At 44.8% G+C, this 25,310-nt stretch overlaps 1 protein-coding gene across 1 annotated transcript in view; it reads left to right on the top strand.

Annotated features, from left to right (window-relative positions):
- The first annotated feature begins 406 nt into the window (after positions 1-406).
- The window catches only part of myt1lb (myelin transcription factor 1-like, b), a 105,739-nt gene continuing 80,835 nt past the window's right edge, over positions 407-25,310 (top strand). The window contains exon 1 of the mRNA XM_053433767.1: positions 407-636. The gene's annotated coding sequence lies outside the window, so the exon portion shown is untranslated. The remainder of the gene's footprint in view (positions 637-25,310) is intronic.

Genomic DNA, 25,310 nt, shown 5'->3' with positions numbered 1-25,310 from the left:
CTCTGATGTGCAGTCTCTCCAGCTCGCCTGGGACTCTCGCCTCTCTCCACCTACTGTGCACATCCGCTATGCACAGCTCTCTCCCCCCTCTCTCTCTCCCTCTCTCTCTCTCTCTCTCTCTCTCTCTCTCTCTCTCTGTTTTTCCTCTGTGTGCTCTCCCTCTCCTCTCAGTGTCTTTCTGGGTCTGCGTTACACCGTCTCCTCCCCGGCTGTGACTCTCGCCATCCCTGCTTCTCTCGCCTGCTTCCCCTGCTCTCTCTCTCTCTCTCTCGCTCACTTCCTCTCTCTCTCTCTCTCACTCTCTCTCTCTCTCTCTCTCCAGGCTGCGCCTCATTGGTGTGTCCTGATTCCCTTTTTTTCCATTAGGCTCCAGGCCCATTGGTCGCCTGCCTCCCAACCATTATCTCCACTCCTCCACCCCTCTGTCATCCTTTCTCCCTTCGCTCTCCCTCCTCCTCCCCTCATTCTCAGTCATCTCTCGCAAGTCGTAAAAATGATTTGCATGCAGGAGGAGAGCAGAACTTTGCAGTGAGCACAGTAAGTGAATCGAGGGGAGAGAAAGGAAAAAGGCTGGAAAGGGGGACGCGTTGTTCGGGAGAGGAGGACGAAAAGTTTAAAAAGAGAAGACTGCAGCTGGTACGTAACTTGCTTGTGCCATCTCATGTCTGAGCCTTTGCTGTTGTGGAAGAAATGATGTGCATGTACAATTATTGCAAAGACAATAGTCTGTTTGAGTGGATTGAGCCCAAAGAGATAAAACACATCTTTAATCTGAGATGGATGAAGAAATTCTGAGCCTTAATTCTACACAGTTGTATGTGTTAATTGCTCCTGTGTTCTATTGTTGAGATATGTTTACCTATTGTGGTACAATGGCACAGGTGCAGTGACTTTAGTGAGAAGGGGCACAGTGTCACTGAGATCGTTTTTCAGTTCAGTATCGTTCCAGTCATGCTGCTCTGGATTTTCAACTATTAGTTTATTTTTCATTTTTCCTTTGACTCTAAGTAGAATTGCTTTACCTTCTGAAAATGAATGTTTTCCTGCTGAATAAGACCTGAATGAAATGCTTATTGTTCCACGAGGCAGCTTTAAGAAGTGGTACTCTAATGGGGGCACCAGTTTAAAAGTTTGTTCTGCAAGTTCTGCGCTCCTCCCGTGGATAATGCTGCACTGCAAACTTCTGTTGACTTCAGGAGGAGGAGAGCTACTTCTTGTAGAGACGGTCCTCATCCTCAGTGACTTGCTATTTTGTAATTTAAAAATTACAATTGATATCATTTATTTTTTTACATTTTGCTGCTCCTGAAGCGTCAGCCATGATGAGTCTCCCTTGTTGTGCCTTATATTACATTTCTGTTGCTATCACTCTGACGCAGTTATGTATCCAGGGACGGTTCACTAACAGAAAACAATTAGAAGTAGAGGAAATGAAGACGGATCATTTCAAGCTGGAAGAGTCTCAAATACAGTTAAGTCTTTGCCGAAGTTGGCTGCCTCTAAATAATGGTCCACTCGGGTGCGCTAGCCCCTCCAGTCACCGTTTCATCCTACACCTTATCCTACTTTATTATTTATTTCTGCTTTGCAACAAAAGACAATGCAGATGTTGCTGTGTGAGCCTGCGTGTGTGTGCGCTCCTGTGGGTGGCACACGCTCTATACACACACAGCAGATGCGCCGCAACATGTTTCATTCTGTCAAGACAAACAAAGCTCTGATACAAAGTGAGCCACTTGCGTCCCCGTTGCCCAAAATGTGTCAGAATGAATGTTCCTCATGTCAACAGATGATGGAGACAATATTTGGAGACATGTGGGGAAACTGCGAGGGATTGTTAACAGTTCCGGGAAGAGTTTCTCCGAACAAGAAACCAACCTTCAGGATAGAAGTCCTGCTAATATCAATATTCGATCCTGCAGGTCTATGGTCACAGATTTATTCTGTTTTTATAATAAACCCAGGGATAAGTAGTGTTGTGAATGTTGAGCTGTATTTAGTACAGTTTCCCTCGGTGCTCTGTACCTTACAGACGGCTGTGGCACTTTATTGAGGCGGTCAGGACAAGCCGCTTAGCATGAGGTGAAGCCATGTTCTCTGGGATGTTCCTTTAGCTGCAAGAGGAAGGAAATGTCTTGCTTGTTAGAGGGAGACTTGTGTTAGTGTGCAGAGAGTGTGTGTGTGTCTGTGTCTGTGACTGTGTGCATGTGTGTGTGCGTGTTTGTGCCACCGCGGTGCCTGATGTGCTTTGCTGAGCGAGCCGCGGACAGGGAGACAGCTGAATGTGATTAAATTATAGAGGGAAAGCACGCTACCTGGGTCTTACTGAGACCAACATTGCGGGAACCCCCCTCCCTCCCTCCCTTCCATCATCTCTCTCTCTCTCTCTCTCTCTCTCTCTCTCTCTCTCTCTCTCTCTCTCTCTCTATCTCTCTCTGGTATAGAAGCAGAAGAATCCAGCCCCTTATAATAATCACAACAGTGTAGTCAGAGCTGGAGGGTAGAGGGAATTGGGTGTTGATGGGAAAGCAGAATATGGACTCTAAGGTCATAAGAAATGTCCTGATGCGCTGGTACTGTAACATGTGACGACCATTTCCTACCTCTGCTCAGTGCATGACTGCGTAATTTTCTTATTGCCCTTAATTGTAATTATTCATCTCCGTGTAGTAGATGTAATGTGTCAAAGAAAACCTGCAGAGTATTTTTTATATCACGTATGGACGCAGAAGGATTGAGAGGCACTGTGTGACCCTCTTTCCTCAGTAGCCTAATGCATGAGCAGCAAAAAGCCTCCTGGGGATCCCCTGCATGCGACCGGCTCGGGGGGGTTTAGCCTCCATGTTGAGCGGCTGGAGCACACGCTATACGCTTAGTATGTCTGAGCCATATATACTTCAGCATGACTCTGCATTCATGCGAGACTGCCTGCGTGAGCCGCCTGTGGTGGTCACTCCTGTAAATGCCTTCAAATATGGAACAATGCAGGGATATGAATTTACTAAACCTTAACATGTCATCAAACCCTTACTTGAATAATGGAGGCAATTTTAAATATATGTATGTATATGTACAAAAAAGCATTTAGTTTTAATTCTGGTGGAAACCACAAGCTGTTTTTTTTGTTGTTTCTTTTACATCAAAATGCTAAACAGATTGAGTACAAATTAGCTAAAAAAATAATCTATTTTAAATTACTCTTGGATTTCAACAAATATGAATTGGGAGGGAGTCCAGTTAGGGATCATCCCTCTTGCTGCACTAGTATGCGTATCAGACATACAGAGGACAGGCTCAAAAGAGGACAGTGTGAACCTCACATGCCCTGTGAAGCTCTTTGCTGCCATGCGACCAGCAATACGCTGCTGTATGAGAGTAGCCTGGAACCACCAGACCAATTTGATTTAAGATTTTCAGAGGAGAGATACGACCAATCAGAGCAGTGGGACATGGGACGTAGAGCAGAGCGACAGATATTTATAAGTGTTTTTAAACAGTTATGTGATCGGTTTCAACCGACCTCTCCACCTCAGCGGTAGCCGTCTTTGTCTGTAACAAAATTCTCCCATTGGCCGCTGCTCTGTCAGTCATTGATAAAAGGTTGTGATTGGCCAAACCACTTCGAAATTCCTCTGTGAGAGTGACTGAATATGAGCTCTTTGATTGGTCGGGTTTCCAGGTTAGTGCATGAGAGAAGCCCACAGAAGAAATGCATTGCATACCTGGGAAGAAAAGGAAATACAGCATCAGCCTCAACATCAAAACCAGTTGCCTATTTCAATGTTGGCTGCACAATGCACCACACTGTTACGTCAAATATTATTAACACAAAATGTAGGGATTGTAGAAATACAATCTCATTCTACAACCAAGTCTGTGAAGATGATTTAACCTTGAATTACACCCCTGCAAACGTCTAGAACCACTTCCCAGTGCGTCCCAGTTTCTCCTGTCTGCAGCCTCTGCTGTCGTGGGTGCAGCTCTCAGTAGACTGTGCTACCTTCAGCTCCACACCAGGAGCCTATCTCCCCAACACAGAGCAGATCGACCTCCCTCCCTGCCGTGGAGGCTGAGACCGGCTTATTGGCCGGCCTTCATATATAACCTGCCCTTGACGTCAGGCTGTGGTGCACGAACAGAAGTGTTGGTTTGCAATAGACTGTGTTTGCCGATAACATTGTGGGTACACCTGCTGTCTTTCCTCGTGACGAATCATAGCATGCCGCATATCAAATATATGCAGCACCTGGGATCACTTCAAACATTTTGTCACGAATATGAATTTTATTTCTTTCTCTAACTGCCACAAAGGCCGGAAGAATCAGTCTGTGGCTGGGCTTCCACCGTGCATCCCCACGAACCTCTGTGAACACACCACAGGGAGTCGATGTGATCTTCCAATCGGTCAGCAGAAGGCGGAGGGAGGGGATTGATCTATTTGAGCGGACACAATGTCAATACCGACGTCTACTCAGTGTAAGATGTAGCTGCTCTTGTGTCCTTCACACATGCATCCTTGCTACGCTTGCCGCTACAGGCTATTAATTATGCCTCGCTCATCACTCAGTCCCAAATTCATTGTTTGTAGCAGTCGCTGGTGTAGGGATTTGGTGCGGCTGTATTGAGTTACTGTAACACTGGGGTCTGAACATGGAGAAGGTGATAGTGGTCAACAATAATGCAAATAATTCAAAACTCTGCTTTTAATACATTTCAACCATGTCTTTTCTTTTGTCTAAATCCTTAACATTTCTTAATATTTACCTTATCTTGATGTATTCTTTTTTTTATATACATTAGTCCTTTATTGTCATAATATCATCCTTTTTAAGCTTCTGTTCTGTTTTAACTATGTTTTTCATGTAGAGCAGCCTATTTCATGATATACAGAATGCAATGTAAATTAAAGCCACAACAGTTCTTGTCTAAATAACAACACTATTGTTGTGTTCTTTTGTATTTGGTAAAAAATCTATTCAAAGGGGGTGCTCCCATTTAGCTTAAGGAAACCTTTCTCCGGATGTGTTGTGAACACAGAGCTAGAGCTAGTTTATGGCTTGACCCTGTATGAGCATTTTTCAAATAGACATAACGTTGGCATCATGGTCATAGCTCCGTTATACAAACCTACCACACTGGAGTGTTGCTCCTGAACCAGTCTGCTGATTGTGATGTCACCCGGTGTGACAAGGTTGTTTCCAATTAGTGCGTTCCTGTGATTGGTTTGTCGCTCTACGTAAAGTATTGGCACGGCCAGCAGAGGTCCCTATAATGGGAAACTGCATGTTTAAAAGAAAGAGCAATGGCCAATGAGAAAAGCCCAACACTGGACAGGCCAACCAATGGTGTAGCTTTGAGTCTGTAAGTAAGTCACAGACCGTTTTACTCCTGGCCTTCTGTCGCAGTCCAACCAATTAACTGTCACAGTCTGAGGGGATTATGAGTAATTTTCCTGAAAACTCAAGATGTGGTTTTTGGATAAGCTCATTTCGACTTCATAGGTACTTGCATAATTGGTATCTGTCATTTCACCAGTGAAATTTCAAAAGAGAGGTTACACTTCTTTCTTTTCTTTGCAAAAGGAATAATACTTATTGTGACACTACACGTTCTTGGTCCAGTTGTTTGTCCCTCTTGTGGAAGAAGTACTCAGACGGATCAGGATGCGGGTATCCCTTTCAAAGAGAGCTCAGGTGCCCCCCGACCCGCCACGCACACACACCTCTGTGCCTTTCCTCGGGGAAAACATGATCTATCTCTTGGCGGGCAGGCCAATTAAAAACCAATCAGGCTACTTGAAGAGCGCTGGTAATGGGAAAGCCAAGGCAGTGGAGGAAGTGGGGGCTGATTAATGGACATTTTCACCTTGTGGCATAACAGCCTCCCACAGGCATCCATCACCACAGGGGATAACGCTCCCCTAAACACCAGACCCAACACCCGTCCAGCACTGTCGTATATATGTTTTGTAGGCTGCAAGACTCTGAGTACATGATGATGATTATTGAGGATGACGATGATGATGATGAGCAGTAAGTGTCAGATTAGATTAGAGTATCTTTGTATAAGCTTGCCTGACCTGTGAGGCCATTGTGATTTTGTGTAAGACAGTGTCCTATCTGAATGTGTCTCCACGTAGAGGATATTCTATTCTGAAAAGAGAATTCCTGCAGTGGTGCTATTGTATTGATAGCTCAACTTCCTCCCTCTGCTGATATATTACGGGCTGTGGAGTCGGCGCCACCGCCTATTTCTGTTGTTTTGTCGGGCGAGCGCTGGACTTTCCCAAAGGGTGCCGGCCCAATTTCAACAGTGGAGTCAAGACTCTTTTGCTAAAGGAGGAGTGAAAGCGGAGTGTTTGTGTCTTTCCCCTCTGGTGCCATTGTGAGGCGGCGAGCATTCACAAGAAAAGTATTAAACGGTGCGAGCGCGGCTCGTTCCATTTCAGGAGCTGCTGTGACCTACTTCACACAGCCAGGCAGCTCGCTGTAAATAAGGATTTTCATAACCTGGCTTGGCCTTTTCCCATTAGAGGCACGACTGCGCCTTGAAGAATATTACAAGAAGCACAGGAGCAGCTGTTTGGAGCACTGCTACGATATCATCAAAGCTCTGACCTTGAGACGGCTTGTGTGGTTGTCATGCGATTACAATTAGTTTTAGTGCTGCTTGTAGTGCGAGCTGAAGGCTGCGTATGCAAACAGTGGGGAAGGTACACAGGCAGGCAATTCAATCTTTTGTGCCCCCTGCTAAACCTTCTGTATGGTTATGTTTTCCTATATCCCCTGGTAGCCTGCCTACACACACCATCAGAGACGGAAGAAATGTCGGAGATTCTAATTCGGGCAAGTTTAGTGAGCGAAGCCTCCCATCCATCAAGCCGTAGCTGAGGGTTGACACGAAGCGCAGTGATGTGCACAACTGTTGGGTGTTCACACTAAACTGTTTGGTTGATGTCAGCCACAGAAGGGTGAGGAAGTATGATCCAATGCACGATCAAGAATGAATAATCCAGAAAGATTATCCTGTACATTACACTTTGAGGGAAAGCTATATAGATATACAGATATATAGATATATAGGTATGTAGATATATAGATATGAGCTGGTCAGCGGATGTAAATGCAAGCCTCCTTTATTTTAGCTGTTTTACTGTAAAAAGAAATGTACTTTTCGTCAAGTTCCTCCTTCATAATTTGCATATACTGTACTTTTACACATCGATTCCGCTGCAGCATTCGCACCCGGTGACATTCTCTCTCTCCAAACAATGGAAGGATGAATCAGAAGAGCAAATGTTTCAGTCACAACAACACCCGCCTCCTCAGCGATGACGCTGTAGCATCACGACTGAGAGTCGGGCCATGTCTGCACATTCTTTGGGTCAAAACAAACAAAGAGGCGGGTTTAGGAAACCTTAACTCTTGCAGGTCAGTGTGTATACAGATGACAAAAAGATGGGGAACCGAAGGGAAAAAGATGATAAAGAAAGAAAAAAAAACTGGAAGAAAAAGAACAGAAAAGAAGAAATGGAAATCTAGGACTCCGCCAGACCAGTCTCAGGGAAAAGTGCTGTGATATTGGAAAATGATTACCAAACAGGCATCCATTATTCAACAGGGCAATCAGGGAGGGCACAATCTCCTTATTTATGCCAGCTCTGTAAATCAGATTTGTCGGTTTTGATCACTCTAAAATCTCCCAGTCACACGGCGGCAATATTGGGCGAATATTACACTGTCTAATGGGTAATTGATGACGGCATGTGACACCGATCAAAATGAATGGACGGCCTACAGGAGCAAGGGGAGGGGAGGGGGAAGCTGGAGGTGGGGGGGGGGGGGGGGATGAGATGACTTCTGAGCGTGGCGTTGCATTCAGCAGGCGTATCCCAGGTCTCCTCATATTATGTGATCGCAGCTCCTCTTTTCCATGGAGGCAGCGATGTGTAGGACAGAATGACTATGAATCCAGACCTGTATGCATGGCTGAGTAAAGAGGGCATTGTTTCAGTCAGGACTCAGAGTGGTTATTGTTATTGACAGCGAAACAGCCATTTTTTTTTGCGGTAATACGATTTTTGTGCAGTTTATTCTGTGTGCACTCAATAATTGTATTTGCAGCTTGTTTCAAAAGAAGTAGACTTAATTGAAAAATTCTGATGAATGATGAATGCGGCTGGTGTGTGGACCAGGGTGAGGGTTTCTGTGTGTGTGTGTGTGTGTGTGTGTCTATGTGAGTGTCTGCAACAATTGTGTGTGATTGTTTTATGCATGAGTGTGTTTTCGTGTGTGTGGGTCTTCAGTACAGTGGCAGGCAGGCAGACATGATGTGCTCTGAGTCGTGGCGTCTCTGTGAGGGTGGCCTGACCCCTGCCTTCAGCTCCACTTCACAGGACAACAGCAAATGAGAGGTGTCATCACATGACAGCAGCACAGCCCCTCTTTAGGACTGACGGCGCATTGAAAACACACACATACACACACACGCACACATGCATGCAGCAGCAAATGTGTGCAAATGCACACGCATGCAAACATGAAAGTTGAGGCCAATGCTTGCAACAGTTGGAATATAGATGGAAAAATATTCAAACAAACACACAAAAATTCCAGACAAACTGAGAGGAAAGTACACAACAAAGCGCAGATCAATAGCTTCATTTCGTGAACATACAGCTTTTGTTTGGGGAACAATGACTCAGGTTCAGTTGTGACCACCCAGTGCTTATGTCTTGCTTTGTCTCGCTCTGAAAATCAAACTCAGATGCAGAAAGAATTGTGTCAGACAATAATCCAAGCACACTCCGTTTTTGATTTGGTTCCTTTCTGAGAGGCGTCAGAACGGCTCTTTGAATTGGAAAGGCCATTTTAGTTTGGCTAATCTGTCCTTCTGTCGTGTGCACTTGAGGCACATCGATCACTGGCTTTTTGGTAGTCCACTGTTTTTAGAGCCTGGTTGTAGTTTGACATTTTGTCAGAGAAGCTCAGTTATCAGTAAATCCATTGTACACAGACAGAGAGTGGTTTGCTGCTACTTTGGGGGAAATGCAGGAATAAGATTCAAAGTCCTTTTGGTATAACTATAGGTAGAGACGTCATCTAAAGCCTGCTATATAATTATTAAATTCCAGGGTCTCTGGACTTTTCAGATTAGTCCAAACCGATATAAGGGGTGTGACAGGAGCCTCGGACCCCGGTACGGAACCACAGACCAATTTGAGGTAATTGAGACAACATTAAACAATAGAGGAAATATTTAAAAAAAAGGATGTTCATTTAGCTGGTGGTGATACCATAATGATACCATATATGCAATAAAATCAACATAATTAACTTGTTCCTTCATTTTCTCTACAAAGGAAGGGAAGTCTACAAACCAATCAGTGTCCAGTAGAGGTAGATACAGCAAACTTATGATAACAACATGACCCACGTATCTAACATTAAAGTCTTTAGTCTGCTCCCTAAATTACTGTGAATGTGAATCTAACCGATGAACTGCTAACAATCCAATAAAGAAATTAACATTGCTTTTGACCTTTCAGTTGTGAAAACACCTGCAGTGAACCTCAGGGACTTAAGCGTTAAATATAATGTAAAAGGAGTTAAGTGTGTTTGTTTACATGCTTTGTGCACACGCCGCCTCTACATCTGTGGGTGTATGTGGGTTTGTAAGTGTAAGTGAGTTTACCGTGCAAGGAGACGAGAGGCGCCGCTCCCTTAAACTAGGGCATATCCACCTGCCACCTGGAGGACTCCTCAGACACGGCCCACTGAAACCGCTGACAAGACACCTCTGGGCCTTTCTACAATCTCCACATACATACACACACACACACACACACACATGGCCTCACACACACGTACACACAACAGTCTCTCCTCATGTACCCTCTCCCTGTCTGTCCTTTGCCTGCTCCCGCTGTCATTTCCTTTATGGTAACCCGTGTCTCTCTCTCTCTCTCTCTCTCTCTCTCTCTCTCTCCCTCTCTCTCTCTCTCTCTCTCTCCGTCTGTCTGTGACCACATGCTGTCCCCTGCACCTCCTTTACCTCTCTGTCTCTCCCTACCTCCTGTGTATCCTTTCGCTCTCCGCCACCCCCTGACTGCAGTGCATCTCTCTTTCATCGTTTGACATCCAACAGGATTGTTTCCGTCCTAGTGGATGAATGGTTCACGTATAACCGAGTTCGGGGGGGGGGGGGCAAGTTTTTGGCTTCCCTTCTTCCTCTCAGTTCAGCGGTTAATGAGGGGGATGGATCACGTATTTACTGTTAACAAGGAGGATGCCATCTTTTCTCATCCCCCCATCACCCCCCCCCCCTCCCCCCCCCCCCCCCCCCCCCCCCGCAACCATAGTGCCCCACAGTCCCATGCATAATAAATCAGACCCACTGTGTCAGCATCTGTCCCTGCCACACAGACAAGAAAGTCAAAGTGTGTAGTGTGATCTTTTACAAAATGCAGAAGGAAATATGAAGTTCTGCTCTCGGCCGAGACTCTCGCTTCCCTTCCATTGCTGCAATGTATTCAGGTCATTTCCAGGTCTCTGTTCAAAACGCTTCTGTGCTTCGCCCGTGTTAAGCTCCCCAATCTTGTTCATTTCGCTCAAATCGGTGTACCCCCCCTGTCCTGAATAAATACACGTTTTACTCCTTTAGTCTCAACCCTACCGCCACCGCTTGCAATCCAGAAAAATGGCACTGCCCTGCTCGGTGTAAGTGACCTAATTTTCCTGCTCTGCCCAGCGTTTTTCTGATGTGAGCCATTCCAAAATAGCTTCGCTACAGCAAAGCGTGGCAAACTCATTTCCATCTTGCATAACAGGGTACAAACACCACCCCCCCCCCCCCCCTCCTTAAGCTCAATGGTGGGGGTGGTAAATACTCCCACAGGATGGATATCAAATTCCCCCCCTTATTGTGTAAAGAAGAAGGTTGATATTATTAATTTCACTCATTCAATCTAGTTCCAACAGCTTTTGCATGATTTCTATTCGGTCTGTTTTATCCATGATGTCATTTCTGAGTCTGACTTGGTGAAATTGACCGAACTATTAATTCCAACAATTCTGTCCGTATGTGGAAGGTCAGTCTCGCAAACCGTTCATCTAATCAGCTTCACACCTGACATGTGTATTGTTAATGGCTCGAGGAGGTGCAGTGTCGAGTTTGGTGCGATTTGGGGCATTTGGTGCATCTTTAGTCCGTGGACCGAGTTGAACATCTCATCTTCCACGTCTTCGGTTTAACCGCAGCAGAGGTTGACAACTGGGTCAAACCACTGATCAAAATGACCTCCATATAAATTTGATGATTTGATTTTTGATCATTTAGTGTTTTTTATCTTAGTTCCATATTTACTTTTCCATAAAATCTTCATTGCTGAAACCAGGTAGGATGGAAACAGAGCTTTCTAATTTCACCTTGCACCATAGACTGTTTAAACAAAAATCTCTGCACACAACATCCAGCACACAAACAATAAAAACCGACACTATATTGTTTGAGGAGGACTCACTAATGACGAGAAATCATTTTGAAGTAGACTGCAGAGCAGTAACGCAGGACATGAAAACAGCCCATTCCAAACAGGCAGGTTCAGAATGGGCACTGCGCTAGTATAACAAATGTCCAATAGTCCGGGATATAAAAATATATGACTGGGAAAGGGATGCATAGTCACACTGCCGAGGTCATACAAGGACAAATCAAAAGGATTCAAGGCAAAAATATTTCAACAAAGCTAACTATGATCTATATTTTGAACTATAACTGCATCCAAATAACCATTCGTATGCTATTACAAGCCCATCACTTTGCAAGGCCTGGGCAATATCACAGTAAGACGGCATTACCAGGACAATATAAGGACCGTACGTGCATTGGGCCCATATGTACTCCCTGTCATTGAGTCGGCTTTGGATGGAGCTAATGAGCAGTAGGGGGGTTGAGAGCGGAATCATTATTTTACCCATGGCTGCGGTGCTTCTTAACGGGGTCTGTAGGGCGCCTTCGCAAAGCTAATGTAGAGAAATGGAAGCAGATGGCAAGCATGATTATTTGATCTGCAAAGAACTCTTGGTGGGCTTTGTAGTAACTGGACTAGACTGCTTAAAGGCAAGAGTGGGTTGTATACTGTATGTCTGCATGTTTGTTTGTATGTGTGTGTGTGTCTGTGTGTGTGTTTCTGTCCGTGTGTGTGTTTGTGTGTTGTGTTTGTGTTCGAAGGGAAGTGCGTTTTCGTGGGGGGCTATCGTTTGTGCGTGTATCCCGGCATGTGTGTGCGAGCATGTTTGTCCATCTGTTCCCATATTTGCATGCGACACACGTGCCTGCGTGTGTGTTTGCATGCGCTCCCCTAATAACAATAAAATGATTTGTTTCATACACCAAACATATGGCTTTCTAATAAGGACTGAGCAATGAGCAGCGATACAGGTGGAAAAAGCTCAGACAGACAGTTTTCACAGCTAATGTGATGTGAGTGTGTCCATGTGCAGGTCTCTCGGTTTGGGGCTGAAGGCTGTGTGTGTTTGTGTGTGTGTGTTTGTGTGTTGTGTGTGTGTGTTTGTGTTTGTGTGTGTGACTGTGCCTGTTACTTTCTGTACCTGTGGGCAGCAGTGGGAGTTGTTTTTGTGAAAGGCGCTCTGTTCTGCAATGTTCATTCACAGATAGAGATGCAGAAATGTACTCATAGGGCGCACCTGCTTCCCTCCTACACACACGCTGCATACACTGCGAACTTGAGGTGTGTGTCTGTCTGTGCATGTATACACATCGGTGTCAGTGCCACTACCTTGCCAGGTGTCTACCCAAAAAGACCATTCCCACCGTGAGCAATGATAAACACACATCAAACAGGCAGAGGGCACGTGACTCTGTATTATTCTATTGATCCCACTGCAATGCTGGAGCTGAAACCATCCCTCTGTACACTGCATCCACAGCTGCTGTAGCACTCACTTCTACAAGCAAAGTGTAGATAGGCCTTGATGTGACAAAGTGGCACACACACACACACACACAGACACACACACACACACACACACAAACTACTGTACAGCATGCAGATAAACCAAGAGATGAAACACACGCACAGATAGTACAGACACACACACGTGCACTCTGACAAAACATACAACCTCTGACTTTATCCCTCTCTGTCTACCACACACGCACACACACACACACAAACACAAACACACACGCATACACGCACACACACACACTGAGTGGGGTACATTATCACATGCGGTTCCTTGTCAGGCAAGGGGTTGGAGGACGTTGCTGGATGGTGTGTGTGCGTGACTGGCGGGCCACACCTGTCAACAGTACTCCATGGGCTGGGTGGTGATGCTATCTGACAGCCTGGCTACCATGGTCGTGTGTGTGTGTGTGTGTGTGTGTGTGTGTGTGTGTGTGTGTGTGTGTGTGTGTGTGTGTGTGTGTGTGTGTGTGTGTGCGTGTGTGTGTTCCGTGATCGTTTGGATGAGTCACTGTTATGCCTCCGCTGCTATGTTCCCCAGAGGACCCTCCAGTGTCTGACTGGTGTTTTCTGTGTGTGTGTGTGTGTGTGTGTATTTTTTGTTTGGCTGTGTGTTCCGACCCTATTAACAGCTGGACTCTTACTCACACAGTAAACAAACATGGAGAACCATCAACATTTTTTGCGATCTAGTCTCTCGTCGTGTTTGCACCGTGCCCCTGCAACACATTCAAATATGCAAAGTGCCGAAACACTTTCACATCACAACCCATTCATCAGCTGTGTGCTCGTATCTGCAACTCAACAATCTGCTTTTATTTGTGGGACGAACTTACATTAAAGAACAACACCTTTGCCTAATTGGTTAGTTTTAATGCAAATCATGTTGCTTTACCTTTAGGGCCTGATCTACTAAGATCCTAAATAAAGAGTGCTTAATAAGGCCTGTGCATTAAAACAGATTGCACGTTCGGATTGTGGGCATTTGTCGGGTGAGCTACTGAAAATATTTGCACAAATGATAAAAGGTGCAAACATGGTAGAACCAGTATTATTTAAATTAGTGTTTTGCTTGCATTTCTGGTTTCTGCCATGGAGCACAATTGAGAGCAGAGTGACCACAAGCACCAAGCAAAACTGATTGCCATAGAATTGGAGGTGTTAGTAGAAGAGGGAAAGGAATATTAAACGCGTTATGGGAGAGTATCTGCGAAAAGTAAACGCTGTGGGTAAAACAAAAAGAACAACAGATGAAGTTGAAAGAAAAAGGCAGGAAATAAGACCAAGAACAAAAGAAAAAAAATGCTCATTATAAAACCTCGGCAAATAAAACACGTGGGGGGGGCGGTGGAAGGGATGCCTCTGACCAATATTGAGCAGCAGGTGCAGTTCACGTTCTGTAGCACAGGCGCTCTGGTGCAAAACTTGGTTCATCGTAGAGCACACAGAGTGCACGCCAGGCAGCCGTGTCTGATGTGACGATGGACATTATTTTAGCTTCTGTCAATCCAAACATGCTGACATGAGCATAAAAAGAACTATTCTCTCCGTCTTCTTTCATTCCCTAACTTTAGCCATCTGTAGGGAACGGTGGTGATTAGCAACCGTTCCCTACAGATGGCTAGGGTCACATCCACCAAAATTATTTTCAGGTTTTGTAAATCACATTCTGTTTGCTAAATTAACGTATTTGCCTCTACTGCTCACACTCGGGTAGTAACACCCGATGATTTATATTCATTAAGGCAAGCGTACTAAATGGAGAGCGCATGTTATTGTATACTCAATCCTCAGTGAGCACCGATTGCGAATTGCGAAATCCTGTTTGCATCCTGTTTTTTTCCCGCGCAAACCTTCAGTAGATCAGGCCCTTAACGTTTTAGTCCAGCTCCCATCGCGTGCGGCGAACGACCACTCTCTGGATGCGCCTCTCCGGCTCCATCCTTCTATCATGTCTGCCACAGACCCAGCACTATGAAGCAGCTGTACCCTCCAGTGCCTCGCAGCACCACATGCATTTGGCTGAAATATTCAGCCCAGCTCCCAGCGTTACCTTGCATGTATAATTACCGGATATGCTGCCTGCCGCTGATAACTCTCCCAAACAATGTTTGAAGGGGGAAGGCGGCGATGAATTCCCAATGAAGTGTGAAAAAGACTGATTAAAATTGCCGCGGTCAAAAGCCAGTGCACCAGTGTGTTCTGCTCTCGCGGACCAGGGGAGATGGGGAGACAGGCTCTGCAGCGGAGATAGCTGGCTCTTTTTTTTTCTATACTCTGCTCCGGATTGATATTTGTTTTTCTATTTTGGTCGACAGCAGAAATTATATTGGCATGTATTTATAGTTCTGTGTTTCAGTTGAGCTAAAATCGTAAAAAAAAAGACAGACTAAAACCGATTTGGTGCATTCATAAACCAAAAACACTTTTGAGAAAAATTGGGTGTACAAAGCATACACATGGACATTGTTTCAATATCTATATAAAACATGTACTTACACATATGGTGGACCAGCATGTATTGTTTTGTATGTTATATATATATATATTTGTTTAGAGGCCCTGCTTGTTTTTGTTATATTTTTTTAATAAAAATATACACAAACACGTATAATATATATTGAATATGCACCAAATATGTTGTTATTGTTGACTTCATTATAATTCAAAGAACCAAACAATACACAAACTTAAAAAGGGCAGTACTAACAAAAGAAATGGCAGTAATATGTATATGTATATATTGGGTATACCAAATTCCCCAGATGGAACTGTTTAACGTTCAGAGATGCATCTTTTCGCTACAGACACACCTACATATATATACATTTACTAAATGTGCATTGTGTTTTTGTGTGGGCCAGGTGCCTGGGAGTCTATCTGCCGAGGGGAGGGATGGATGGCGTGTGGGCGTCGAGCTCAGGGCACCTAATTACAGCCCCGGCTCCCACAGCCTGCGTGCATCTCCCTCAGCCCCCATGTTTGGGTGCATCTTCCCTGGCACCGACGATGTGCCCCCCCCCCCCCCTGTCTCCGGCGCTTCGGTCTCAGGAGGGCTCCACCTCAGCACAAAGCGCGGCTCTGTCTGATTAGCCCGGCTTAAATGAGATCCCCAGCTAACTGGCTATATTGTCATTCTCTTTGTTGACAGTCATGAGACGGGCTGCCAGACAGGCAGCCGGTGAGGCTAGCTCATTAGCTTGATCAGGAGATTTCTATATCGCGTCTAACAAGCAGATCTGCAGGGGACCTCATTTATGGCTACTCTAGTCAAGGAACTAGTTAGCCAGCTAGCTAACAGGACCTCTGTGCTAACAAGCCCGGACTAACAGAGACCTCTTTCTTCTTCCTTCCATTCTCCTCCTGCACTGATGTATAGTTCAGTAATTGGTGGTTATTAGTGAGCTTTCTGGAAGAGGAGCTGGGTAGCTGGTTAACCCTCTCCTCCCTGACACGACTGCAGTTTGTCTTTCATCTCATTTCAGAGGATTAAAGGCTGCAAGATGGCAGAGAGAGAGAGAGAGAGAGAGAGAGAGAGAGAGAGAGAGAGAGAGAGAGAGAGAGAGAGAGAGAGAGAGAGAGATGGATGCCTATAGTGGGGGGTTGGTTTTTTCCTTTCTCTTTTTTTTCATTCTCTTTTTCATTTTTTTTTTGGCCAGCAGCAGATGCCAGGCACAGTGGTTTCAACCGGGCACACTTTTAAACACACAACACAGCTGCCTGCTCTGCATCTGGGCACCAGATAGAGAGAGGAAGAGAGAAGTAGAAGAGGAAAACAAGGCAAAAACACTGGGAATATGAAAGAGAGAAAGAGGGAGGGAGAGGTAGCAGGAAACAGACTGGGAGAAACAGAGGGAACACAAAGGAGGAGAGAGAGGGAGAGAGAGAGAGAGAGAGAGAGAGGAAGAAACAAAGGCTGACACAGATAACATCTATCAGTGCAGCAGAAATATGGGCTGGGTTTACCATTATAAATAGAGAAACACATACCCCCCACCCAGCTACCACCTCATCCCCAGTTTAGCATCCCCTTCCAAAAGCTGGGAGCCACTAACTGGGCCAATCCACAACAAGGATTACAGCTATCGAGCTGCAGAGGCATTTAAATATGCTCATAGCGAGCGCTGCGCTTTATGTGGGAGTGACTGTAAACACAAACACGTACCAAGGTGTCAGGGAAACCAAGGGAAGAAAGAAGGAAAAGCAGTTTACTCTATTTTAATGGATTTCATTGAATTTGAACATCATAAAGGAGCCATGTTACAAAGAAAATATAATATTCTAGCATTACAATTCAAGCCACTTCATCATTTAATACAATGACATGCTATCATTGAATTATTAGCTACAACAGGACACTGCACCGTAAGGATAGATGCGAGAACACAATTTTCGCAGGACAGAAGACGATGGAGATGCGTCGCTGAAGATATAAACTATAGATTATATTCAGCAGTTTATTGAATATACTGTATACGTGTCTGTACATGCTCAGGGGAAGATGAAGTGAGTCGCTCTTTGAAAGCTGCCTATTGAGCTGTGTGATATGGAAAATAGAGATGGATTGAAATTCCCCCGCTCTCACACCAACCCACCTGTGGACAATGGCTCTGCAAAGGTCAGGGAAAATGTAAAGAAAACAAGTGAGCTGATTATGGCACGCGTTTGACGTGACACTGGGAAACTCATATTTCAGGATGAAATAGGACAAAGAGGTCAACGTGAAGAGAGGGATGAGATTCGAAAGCTTTCGATGATAAGGACCAACGCCGGTGACCATGTGCTGTAGACTTAAACGTTTTGCGTTCTGCAGTGAAATTCAGGTCAACTCCTGAAAGTGTCCAGACCCAATTTTTTCACAAATTGTCCAGAATTCAAGTCTGAAATGCTAGCGATCAGCAGTTTATTGAATATGCTGTATACGTATCTGTACATGTTCGGTAGCGAGTCGTTCTTTGGAAGATGCCTATTGAGCTGTGTGATATGTAAAATAGAGATGGATTGAAATTCCCTTTCTTTCTCACTCCTCTCACCTTTGGACAGTGACTCGGGGCAAAGGTCGGCACAACTAAATAGAGAATTACACACCGCTATTATTTTACAATATGTATCATTTCAAAGACCCTTGCACCACTGCACCCCCCCCCCCCCCCCCCCACCTCCACCCCTCTTTCCGCTTCCTGTTTCTTTTGTTCTACCTCTATTAGAGTTGTCCTTGACTGCCGAGTGAACGCGCGGTGCAGCCTTTGGTTGAGAGGAGCCAGTCAAACGCTCCCTCGCTCTCCTGTTGAGACGAGAATAAGAGAGGACATGGGGGAATGAGAGAGAGAGAGAGAGAGAGAGAGAGAGAGAGAGAGAGAGAGAGAGAGAGAGAGAGAGAGAGAGAGAGAGAGAGAATAGAGAGGAGAGGGCCTCTTTCAATTCAGCAAACATATTCCTAAAGCCACCGAGAGCTGTGAACGAGATAGGCAGAGTATTAGCAGGATGTTGGCCTGATGACTAAGCGTCTGAAGACAGGGGAGAGCTCCGGGCATCTTGTTTGGAAAGACAGTGAATGAATAGACATTGTCTGCCAAGAAAGAAACCCTCATAAATTGCAGTGCATCAGTGCTGGTAGAGCTTTTCCTCCGTGAAAAGACGTCTCCTCGCCGTGGAATGGCAAGGTGGAATTCATTCTACCAAACGTAAATACAGAGAGATTATTACTATGTTCCGACATTTTAATAAAATGTCCAAGACAAGTCTGATTGGGCCCATCGATGTGCCTAAAGGACTAAGGCTGTCCTTTTCACAGCAGGATTTCTACATCATGTCCTGCATCCTGCTCTACCCAGGCACTATCACGTCCCCTGAATGTTCTATCCTACTACTCATGGCTACTTTTCCATCAATCATCAATTTTTCATCAAGGCCCTAAAGTCCCTTTTTATTTAGAAAGTGCTTTAAACAAGTATTATAGACTGGTAGTGATTTTACAAGTGTGCTTTGATTCATAAAATAAGGTTTTCAATTCAGTTAGTCCCTGATATAAAACGCTGAATCTATCAGTAACTGTGTGATCGACCTCAGTGCGTACACATTCTTCTGCAGTGCATTGACATGTGTACTGTGATTTACAAAATGAGTTTTTCACAAAGCAGCTCTAAGACGGATCATTTCAAACATCATAACCCTGAACACAGCAGACAGGACAGGACAGTAACAGTAGCTATACTATACTAAATACTACAAATACTCTACTGAAGAAACTAAAACTGCTCAGTAGTTTATATGGTGTAGTACAGTGTAGTCGCATATGGTATAAGACATTCATGCTCATCTCCTGCTGCTTTCTTCCAACTCTGTGTAATATCCACACCCAGTTTTCCGGACATTTTGCGATTTGGATTTCATGTCTGAAAACAGCTGATGATTGAAGTAATGCAGAGTCTTTGGTGACAGTGTGCTGGCTTGTTTATCGAACATGAACATCAGTCAGCAGTGGTTTGTTGGGTCTTCACAGGTTGATTAGTGCCCAGGAATATGAAGGAATGAGCTTTAGGCTTCCTTCCTCATACCACAGTTTTCCTGTTATGTCATAAAGTCTTGCTAAAATTAGAGGGGAACACCAGCTCCTGTAGAATGAGATTGGGGCTCCGTGTTTATCGATTGACGATCGCCTTGACACAGACGGACATACGACAAGACGGTCAAATAAAGACCGGAAAATGAATAGATGACAGACAGATGGACAGGCAGACAGGTAAACAGGCAGACAGACGAAACAGGCAAACAAATAGAGGGACAAACAGATGACGAGAAGACGGGGAGATAGTCAGACAGATTGGCAGAGCAGCTGACAGCCTGGCCGCTCTCCGGCAGGGAGGTATTGGCTGGAAAGAGTGGCTGGCAGGCAGACAGGCAGATGGACAGGCAGGAACCCATGCACGCAGACACAGAAGCAGACAGACAGGAGGACTGGAGGAGGGGAAGGAGAGAGAGAGAGAGACACATGCAGAGCAGCAGACAGAAAGGCAGGCAGGGAGGTTGCCAGACAGACATGCACTGTTGGTAGCAGGACAGGCAGTTGGCGTAGGAAGGAGACATGGGGACAGCAAGTGCCTCTGGCAGAGAGGGGGAGCGAGATGGAGGGAGACAGAAATAGAGGAGGAGAGAGAAAGCGAGGGAGGGAGAGAGAGAGAGAGAGAGAGAGTGAGAGAGGGGGGGGTGAGGTCAGTGCACGGCTGGCTCCTCGGGGAGAGAGCTGCTCCGCACAGCCTGCGTCTACATTCCCCCAGCCGTCCACACATCCCTTCATCCCTCCATCCCCCAGCCGGGATGGAGAGACAAGGCGATGAAGGGGGAGATTTGTTGCAAACAGTGGCAGGGAAAGGTGAGAGAAGGGAAACGTGTGCAAAATTAGTGTCAGAGGGACGAATGCCATCCAGGGATGGGTTGGCTTGACTGAAAACAGGAATGAAAGCATCTAGAGTTCTCCTCCTCTTCCTCTCCTCTTCCTCTCCTCTGTAAAGCCTCTGAATCGGCTTTCACTCAAGGGTCAAATGACTGCAGTAGACTAAGGTTGTTATTGGCTCCAGCTCTGATTGACAAGGATAGAAACTCTATATTTTGTCCGTTTACATGCACCTTTTCTATGCTACGTAATGATGCACATTGCACTTCCAGGCATTGACATTGTGTACTTGTTTGTTTTATACACTTCTTTCTTTTGTCTCTCTCTTTTTGGTATTGTGCAAAAATGCAGCATCTGTCAGAATTGAGAAATCACGTTTATGATATGAAAAAGTAGAAAGGTAAACACCTAATAGGAATGCTTAGTCAATCGCCGTTTTCAGCAGGTTTACCCATATTTACAAAAAACAGTGTGTACCTGCTAATTATGATGCAAAAGAGGTAAAACACACTTCAGGGACATTGTTGCAGGACTTGCTCCCACGTGGTGCTCTACGTGTAGCTCATTTATAACATTCATTGTAATTTTAAACTGTACATTGGTCCTTCAAGATGTATTTTGCCAATAAACCCAAGTGCTTATACATTTCTGTGAAATTCTTGTGTCTAATTCACTTTTATTGTTCTTTGCATTAAACACAGTTAGCTGCCATGGCAACATTTGCAACGACCAGTGGGCAACTTAAACCAATGAAATAGAGCAGTCAGAGCTTGTTAATATGGAAAGATGATGCAAGTGCAGAGAAAGTGAAAAAATAGACTGAAAGGACAATGTGAGAGGTTTCATTTTTATTTTTCTCCAAAGAGATAGAGACATTGCTGTTGCCTGTTTGTGCCACATGATATTCCCTGATCATATTTCCAGACCAGAGGAAATGTTTTACCTAATGTTGAAAAAACACTTGAATGCTAATGGAAAGGAAAGCAAAGGTATTTTCAGGACACAGACGAAATAGTACGGTGGTTTTGATTTACCTTGTGTTTTGACGGTTGAAATACTGAATCGGTGTGTCGATACGCGATTCGAGGGGCTGAGGATGTTTTTTGTATGGCTTTCTCTGGCTGAAGTTACACAAGGTTAATGTTACAGCCGTGTGTGTGTGTGCGAGTGCGCGTGTGAGTGTGTGCGTGTGTGTGTGTGCGTCTGTGCTGTGTTTTGCTGCAGGGTGCAAAGCTGCTCCAAATGTCCATCTGCTGAGTTCACAATCCACCTGAGCCCACTCATACATGCACATGTGCCTCCCTCACCCCAGCACAACACAAACGGATGCAATTGCACACATGCGCCCGCACCCACATTCACGCGGACACATGCAGAAACGGGACGCACATTCACGTAGACCGTACAAACCAGCGCAGCCACGCGTGCGTTTCCCTTGTTCCAGTTTCTATTCAGACTTATCTTTGCTCTCATTTGCATAAAAACATCCCACCCTCTCTCTAGCCGTCACCTTGATGTAGCTGCAGTGAAGAAGTGTGATATAAACATAACAAGTTTTCTGACAAAAATCCAGAAATGCATATATACATATGTCCCAACAGGTGTTCAGAGTTAGTATGGGTGGGGGGGGTGGGGGGGGAGGTGCAAGAAGAAGAGGCTGAACAGACATAAGCACATAGGCGATTCAGCCCTGAGGAAACAGACATATATACGTACATACATACAGTCATTCGTGCAGTGCATGTCTGCATGTACGTTTGCATGTACGCACACAGGTCGTGTTTCAGGATGATTTGTTTTCCAGCTTGTATTTCAGAATCAAGTCAATGTACAGTTCCCACCTGAAGCACCTGTTTCTTTGGTTTATGTTATAAAGTCAGTGCATGTTTTTACAGCTCTGCTTTAGTCCACCAGGCGCCACACAGCTGAGAATTTATAGATCTATGAACATTTTATTTTTTGGGGGTTGGATTGATTTAGAAAATATTAAAACAAAATGTTGTATATGTTTCAATGTTAAGAGATACTTGATTTTCTACTATTAGAAGTTGTGACAAATTAAAATATTGACATACATTTGAATTTCTCCTGTACTTCTCAGACCACAGCTTAGATGTTACTTACACTATAAATAATGATTTTATTGTAATAAAGTGTCTCAGTATAGTAAGCCATGACTGTTTGATATATATATATATAGTATAATATATATATATATATATATATATATATACATATATAAATAATTTGCAGTATTTTTATCATCTAAATTGACATGTCATCATATCATTATGGGTAAAGTGTGTTGATATTCCTAAAAGCAAAGGTTTAACAATAAGTGTGAAGTATCAAAAACCCAGAGGATACATTTGAATATATAACAGAAATAATAGAATGTCATACAACAAAAGTCTCAGGCTAGACTACACAGATTAATATTCTGTATGTGATATGCAAATCAGGCCACAGCAAAGGCTTGTTGTTTTTGGGGTTTTCCAAAATACTTAAATATGATTTCCTAATGACACTATGACTACGAGCGCGTTGTTTGGATGTTTGTTGTGTGGGTTAAAGTGTGTGTGTCAGAACAAGTTTCACATTTGAATCACAGCTTGGTGTGTCAAGCCTTATATGGGATTTATTTTCCTTCTATGGTCAGATAGGGTTCAAAAACCATCCCCACACATTTTGGAGATACCCTCTCCACCCCCATACAAAGAGTATCACAACTTCCCACTTCATGATTATTTAAAACAAAATGAAAATGTGGTTTATCGTTGAGTGCCGTTTTAACAGATATGGATGGAATTTGTGACTGGGACTGAAAATATGGAGTGACCAGTCTTTGTTCATAGTGAGGCTCTGTGGTCGTTTGGGTGAAATTAAGCATAACCATCACGTTATCATGTTTCCATTACTGCTGATTGGAGCTTGAGCCGAGAAATACTGGGGAATACCGCAGAGTGATTTGACCTGGGTACGAATGCTGATTGTGCCCTTTCCCACTGGAGACAAAATCCAGATGTTAGTGAGAGTGGGTCCTGTTTGAAAGAGAACAACCCAGTGCAATATTATAAAATTCTTCAATATGTGTCATTATCCCGAGTTCTAAGTGAATTCTGTGATTTTGATTGTGTCTCCTGTCTACTTCTTCCTCTTCCTGTAGCCCTAGCAGTATTGGCACTGCACTGCAAAAACATTAGAGAACACACAGGACAAATAACAATATCATCATAAGTGACTCAAAAATAATTACAAGTACCAATCTAATCCGTAGGCAGACTTTCTGTTCAAGTTCATATATATGTGGAGTAATGTCTGAGCTTGAACCCTGCAGACAGGGCGTCAGGTAGTAAAAAGTGTTTGCGATTGTGTGTGTGTGTGTGTGTGTGTGTGTGTGTGTGTGGATGTGTGTGTGAGCGGACGCACGCGTGTGTCCGCTCACACACACAGTGCTCTCTGTGTGTAGAGAGGCGATTATGATTGTCATGTTCCATCATTCAAATCCAAACAAACTGTCTCGTGGTGTCCACTGCCTTTGACTCCCACTCAGTGTGTGGGTCCTTTTTGAGTGGAGTGGGGGGACATTTTCTATTCCGTTCTATTAGGCTGCTATTTTTGGTGCCACAGGATACCCAGTGACTGTGTAGAGCCCTGTCAGTGACGAATGTGTTTGTGTGAGAAACAGGGGTGGGGTGCCTTCCCACAGAAATGTATGAGTGTGTATGTGTGTGCATGTGTTTAAGATGGAAGGAATTGGGGGGGGTGTTCACTGTTTTTTTATCTTGCCTGCAGGACTGTGTATGTGACAGAAAGCGAGAGAAAGGGAGAGCGACAGCATGTGGGTACAGTGGTGGGATATTCTCTCTCTCTTTCTGGGATGCTCCCCCGCGGTGATTCAGTGCGTGTATGCCCATTAGCTTGCCTGAGTGTGTGAATGTGAATGTCTTCAATGCTGTGTGTCTGCGTGTGTGTGTGTGTGTGTGTATGTGTGTGTGTGTGTTTGCCTGCCTGCTTGGTTCTGTGCCTGTGCTGAGATACAGCATGCCAAGCTGAGGTACCTTTGTGTGTGTGTGTGTGTGTGTGCGTGTGGGTGTGTGTGTGTGTGTGGGTGTAAGCGTGCATGCTGCACCTGCTGTCATCCTGGGGTAAAGCCTGGGGACACATAGGGTCATGTGACAGACAGCCGTATCTATCTATCTGCAGACTGCATCATTGGTATTCTGGGTAGACACGGGCAGCCAAGCAGGGGGTTCGGGGGGGGGGGGGGGGGGGGGGGGTTGGGTGCGAGGGAAAGAAGGAAAGATGGAAGAGAGAGAGAGAGAGAGAGAGAAGGAGAGAATAGGGGGGACGGAGGGGGGGTGTCGTAAAGAGAGAATTAGAGAAAAAATAGAGAAGGAGAACAATAGAGCTCATCAGTGCAATGAGACCTGGCTGCAATCAGACAGACACACACACACACACACAGACACACATTCACAGAAACACATATACACACACTAGTGCATGTATTTGTTCACTGCATACAGCCCTGTGCACATATAAGCATGCCTGCACATGCACACATATCTTCCACTCAGTCAGATAAGTCATGGTAAATGCAAGTGCACACACACACAAACACACACACACTTACAAACACACACACACACACACACACACACACGTATGCACACACACGCACGTGGGGACGTCCTCAGCATAATTCTCAAGGGAGATCTGATGTGAATAACAGGAAGGACGTCGCCACGAGGACTAAACGTTGGAGAATGTCCTCAAAGGAGAAGCCGGGGGGACGTGGTCTGACACGGCGTCAGGGCAGCATAGCTGAGGGTTAAACTCCCGTCTGATGTGATGAAAGACAGCTAACCTTCAAAGACTGGTTGCCGTCCTCAATACTGCATAGATACTGCAAAACTGCCGCTTTGG

The sequence above is a fragment of the Pleuronectes platessa genome, chromosome 11 (assembly GCF_947347685.1).
Source record: "Pleuronectes platessa chromosome 11, fPlePla1.1, whole genome shotgun sequence".
Lineage (NCBI taxonomy): Eukaryota > Metazoa > Chordata > Actinopteri > Pleuronectiformes > Pleuronectidae > Pleuronectes > Pleuronectes platessa.
Note: the sequence above shows the minus strand (reverse complement) of the source record. Positions and strands in the feature narration are given on the sequence as shown.